The sequence below is a fragment of the Dipodomys merriami genome, unplaced genomic scaffold (assembly GCF_024711535.1).
Source record: "Dipodomys merriami isolate MVZ:Mamm:240054 unplaced genomic scaffold, mDipMer1.0.p SCAF_1668, whole genome shotgun sequence".
Lineage (NCBI taxonomy): Eukaryota > Metazoa > Chordata > Mammalia > Rodentia > Heteromyidae > Dipodomys > Dipodomys merriami.
In genome coordinates this window covers 70,754-76,753 of record NW_027203013.1, presented here as the reverse complement: position 1 = coordinate 76,753, position 6,000 = coordinate 70,754, and positions in this window count along the sequence as shown.

Genomic DNA, 6,000 nt, shown 5'->3' with positions numbered 1-6,000 from the left:
ACATAAGTAGAGAGTTGCCTATGCATTCTCCATCCTAGCTGAGACCTAGAACATGCACAGCACAGAAAAAAAAGGTGCAAAGACTGGCTTCTCACATCAGGGTGAATTTTTGGCAGTTCTGGGATTTGAACTTGGGGCCTAGGAGGCCCAACTGTCCAATGGGTCCACGTGTGCACTCCAGCCTGTGATCCATGAAGGAACTAGGCAGTTCCCAGGAACTGAAATCGAGCCCCAGGGATACCACAATAGACATCAATGCATCATTGAAACATGGGATGTACATTCACATCTGTGTGTGGACTGCATCGCTCATTTAGTGTAGTTATTCTCTCTATTTTGTATGCTATTCATGGATGTAGTGTGTATTTTCTTGTGTATATGATGACAGGTATAACTGTGCTGACATGGATGACAACCAATTTCCATGGCCACAGGGTGACTCATGCATTCTCCATCCTAGCTGAGACCCAGAACTTGCACAGGAAAGGAAAACAGGTGCAACGATTGGCTTCTGACATCAGGATGAGTCTTTTGGCAGTGCTGGGGTCTGAACTCAGGGCCTAGCAGGCCCAAGAGGTGAATGGTCCACGTGAGCACACCAGACTGTGAGCCACTAAGGAGCTAGGCCGTTCTCAGGACCTGAGATTGAGCCCCCAGGTGGAGGGTAGGGGGAGGGTGCACAGCAGTCATCCATTTATAAGCTGAAGATAGTATGCAAATAAGTACATATTTGTATAGAGTAGGAGAGATGGCCACCTATGATGGAATCGAATCTGCTGTGTGACTACCGATTCTTGGATCTTTCCTGATGCCTCCATTTCACAACTGATGATTATTGTCATGCTTCATCAAATCTTCATTGCAAATAAGCAATACCCCATGATTCTTGCCTGTCATTTCCTACTCCCATCACGCATGAACTACTGGTTCAAAGATGACATCAATCGCATTCCATGACTCTTCCTAGTTCCATAAACTAATATCTAGGGATCTCCCTCCATACCGTTTTAATATGGTGGCTGAATTCAAGCCTCAGGCCTGGAAAACATACTCCTTATATGCATTTTAAAGATAGCACTTATACTTCCATACAGATGTTCAGTCCATATCATGTTTGGTGTGGTAGGATTTATACTTCCATATAGATGTTCAGTCCATACTGTGTTTTGTGTGATTATTCATTTTATTTTTTGTTTTATTCATTTATTTACCATTTATTTTATTGACTCTGATGACACCTATACCATTTATTATATTGTTTATATTCTATCACATAGTATCTAGATTTTTAGATGTGTTCTCCTTCATGCCTGAAACACAGGGCTCTCCCAGAAAAGGAAAACATGTGTCACACCCAGCTTCTTAATTCAAGATTAAATTTTCACAGTGCTAGGATATAAACTCAGTGCCTAGCAGGCTCAATTCATGAATGGGTGAGTGTGAGCCTGGCAGCCTCTAGCCAATGAAGCTGTCAGGTGGTTCCCAGGTGTTCATAATGAGCCCCTGGTTTGGCCAAAACAGTGATACATGGATAGGCAGATGGTGATATACAAATAAATATATATTGGTAAAAAGTGCCAGAGCCGACTATGTATTATTGAATAACATCTACTACTTTCCTACGAACTCTTAGGTATTTATTATATGTCCATTGAAGGAATATTATTCTTTTCATGCTTAATAAACTATTAATTAAGATCAATCAGAATCCTAGGATTCTTGCATCCAATTTTAGACTAAACCAATGCATGAACTACTTTTTCAATCAGTATTCCTATGCATAGGAACGAGTCTCTTGGGATCTCCGCCACTGGTAGGTAGGTGTCAGGACAGGGATTTGAACCTGGGGCCTATGTTGACAGGTGGGCCTATGGCTTACCTGATAGCCCGCCAGCCTTCAGCAATGGCAGGTCAGGTTCACTTTGCAGCTGTGTCATTCAGAACCAGTAGGGTCACCCTGCAAAGAAAAAAATTATAACCCCCCCCAACCCTCTGCAGCTCACTACTTTTGGTGCTGTTCCACTTTTTTTTTCTTCCTGCAAGCCCTCTTGGCTTGGGATCCCAGGATTGGCTTTGGGTCAAGAGGCTGCAGCCCAGCCTAGGGATATCAAAGCTCAGGCAGTGTTGCCATGATCTGAGTTCAAAACCCGTGGTTGGCAAAAAAAGAACAAACAAACAAACAAATAAATTATTTATTTATTTATTTAACTAAATTTAAAAAATAAAGCTTCCTGATTTGGAATTTCTGCTAGTTTTATTTTCTATCCTGGGATTTGAACTCAGGGTCTTGGTAAATCCATACCAATGTGAGGCAAGGTGCAGAGTCACCACTACTTTAGTTCAAACCCTGTGCCAAGCCAAAATTTAAAATTAAGTCACTGATCTTGGCAGGGGGAGGTAGTTGTGGAAATGGGAGGGAAAGGATAGTAGGGGGAAAACAAAGGAAGAGGCATCATACAAAAAATAAACAATTTAGTGCTCAGAGAAGGACTTTGGGGGTAAGGGAAAGATGTCTGAATAGCTGTACAAAATTCTACACTGCTTTTTTTTGAAATGTTCAGTATGGAACTGAATAAACATAAGTGCTTTCATCAAAAAAAATTGTCACTGTCTTGGAAATGGGGCCAGTATTTCTGCCATTGCTGGGATTTGATCTCACATTCCAGGTAACTCTTTTGCACCATGGGTAAAGGCAAAGCTTACAGTCCTTGAGGAAAACAAATTCAGGCTATAGTTCCCAAGGCCTGCAGTAAGGCCCTGCAATGGAAAAATATTTACGATATATACTTACATATGTATGTTTATTACATATTATTATTATTGTCATTGTTTTTTATTTTTATTTTATTCATTTATTCGTTGATTAATGTATTTAGTATTATTACATACATACATAATATTTATTACATTTTGTACATCTATTATAAAATTATACACAATAATTTAGGACATTGAGTCATTTTTCATTAATAATTTTTTAAGTGTTGAAATATGATACATAATGAAATGGAGGCATTTGTCACAGTCATCACATGTTTACAATGTGTCCCCAGTATGAGCTTTGTCTTATTCATTTTGGACAACTTCCTATAGGGATTTCTTTAGATGATTTATACTCAGAAGCTTTTTCTTGAGGATAGGCAAGTTGAGGGATAAAATAGTAAGAGTGAAGCTGGGAATGTGGCTTATAGGTAGAGAGCTTGCTCAGCATGCATGAATACCAGGGTTTAAATCCTCAGTGCCACATACCCAGAAAAAGCCAGAAGCTGTGGAATGGCTCAAGTGGTAGAGTGTTATCCTTGAGAAAAAGAAGCTCAGAGACAGTACCCCGGGACCTATGTTCAAGCCTCAGCACTGGCAAAAACAATAGGCCAGATGCCGGTGGCTCACACCTACAACCTTAGCTAATCAGGAGGCTGAGACCTCAAGACCACAGTTGAAAGACAGCCTAGCCAAGGAAAGCCTGTTAGACACTTACCTCCAATGAACCATCAAAAGACCCCACATGGAGCTGTGACTCAAGTGGTAGAGTGTTCACCTTGAGCTGAAGGGCTTAGGGATAGTGCCCAGGCTTGAGTTCGAGACACATATCTGGGAAAAAAAGTGAGGGTTAATCAAAGTACTTTTCCTATTTGTTAATTATGAGAACATTTTCTGGAAAATGAATGCTGGTGTACATCAGAATTGGAGTCAGAGCTCAATGTTCAAGTATAGCAGATTCATATGCTCAGGCTCTCTGTCTTTAGCATTATAACCTTGCTTTCTACAGGGTTCTGAAAGATCCAATGTTGAAAAGGTTAATATGCTCCCCAAGCCCTTTATGATGAGCAGTTGACTTGTATTTTCAATGTCATTACAGTTCTGAACTTAGCAGAGCAACAGAAGCTCATGCTTGTCAACCTCGCTTAGCAGTCTGAGGTCTGAGGATCACAGGGTGAAGACAGCCAGGGCAGGAATGTCTATGAGGCTCTGACTTCCACTTCACCACAGACAAAGCAGAAAGGGACTCATGTGGCAGAGCGCTAGCCTTAAGCCAAAGGAGCCCAGGGACAGAGCCTAGATCCACAATTCAAGCCCAAAGACCTGCAAGACATTTAAAGCAAAGGACAGAAAAAGAAGAAAAAAGCCAGTAACTCCCTTTGGGTTTGATCAATCTATTTCTGTCTTGGAAGCTCCTGAGGAGCTAGCAGGACAAGGACCAAAGAAGGACATGGACTAGGAGAGCAGGCCGAGTTCAAGGTTCAAGTGTAGCAGATCCATCTGCCCAGCCACTCACGTGAAGATTGTAATCATCTTGTGTCCTCCAGTGGGCTTTCGAAAGATCACATGTTCAAGAATTCCTGGGTTTCCCTTGGTGATGAGAAGTTACTTGCATTCTAAATGTTCTTAGAGTTCTCAAGCTATAAAAGCAGGAAAGAAACATCATTGACCCATCCTGCTAGCAGGAAGAACTCCAATGTAACACTTTATTTGAAGGACAGGAAACAGTTTCAAAAATCTGGCTAGGTGCAGAGACCTAGGCCTGCAGGATTAGAAGGCAGAATGTATACACTCAACAGGGAAGTGAGCTGCAAAACCACTTCATTCATTCCAGGCACAGCCAGCAATGGGGGGAAACCTGAAATATTTGTTAGAGTCACACCAGGGTCAGGCTTTTCTCAGCCTCTTCAAACAATGACTAATTATCCTTCCTCCCTCAGGTGAAGGGAGCCTCAGGTTATCTTTAGGTTACCAATAGAGAGCCAGTTTAGTAGGGGAGAGGGGAGGAACAGAGTAGAAAAATACTGCTTTTTGGTCTTAGGGAGTAAGGTTCTTGACTCTCTATCTGTCAGATTTAAAGGCCCTTCTACCTCTGCCAGTCCATTCTCCTTCCTTCATTCTCCACATCATTAATGTACATCCCCAGTCCAAAGAGAGGCAGGGCCCTTTCTCTTCTGCCTCCAAGCATGTGAGCTAAAACTTGGCTCTGCCCTCTTGACTCTCGGGCCCTCCACTGCCTGAGAAGTGGGAGAGAGACAGTCTTCCTGCTCTGTGGTTATGTGAAGGCGATGCTGGTTTCCTGGCATACTGCAGAAGGCCTCATGGTGGGGAAGTGTTCCCTTCTTTCCTACTGACATCCAAGACCAGATTCACCTATCATCTCTCTATCTATCTGTCTCTCTCTCTCTCTCTCTCTCTCTCTCTCTCTCTCTCTCTCTCTCTCTCTCTCTCTCTCTCTCTGTCTATCTATCATCTATCTATCTATCTATCTATCTATCTGTCTGTCTGTCTGTCTGTCTGTCTGTTTGTCTGTCTGTCTGTCTATGTGTCTGTCTGTCTGTCTACCTACCTACCTACCTACCTGGTATCTCTTTGGCAGTTCTTGGGCCGAACTCAAGGCCTGGGCACTGTCTCTAGCACTCTGCTACTTGAGTCACAGCACCAATTCTGGCTTTTTCTGTGTATGTGCTACTGAGGAATCAAACCCAGGGCTTCTTGCATGCTGGGCAAACACTCTCTCACTAATCCACATTCCCAGCCCCCTCATCTTTTTCTTAATGGTAGTTTTTACATAAGTATGCTATCATTTTTCGTCCCCAAGTTAATTTTTCTGAATGGCTGTAATAACTATGAACCCTGTTCTTCTCTTCCCCTGCCTGATTTGTGACTGTTCCTGTGTTGGCCTCATAATAAAATGTAAATAAAGGCTGCTGAGAGCTTAAGTGTGCATCATATAAGGATGCAGGCAGGGAGCCCCGGAAGAGAAAAGTGATGTGGGCCTGAAATGAAGAGAATGCTGCAGTATGCGCAATGAGCATATCTGAAAAATAAATCAGTCAGTAAAAGCAGAAGCATTGCATAGGGTCTGTTTGCACTCAGGGAAGTAATATACACACATAAGTTGGTAGGAGGACACTGATACATAACTTGGCCTTCTCTTGTGGGCATCCCAGGGCTTAAACACAGGGCCCAATGCATTCCTGAGCTGTTTTGCTCAAGGCTGAGGCTCTACCACCGCCA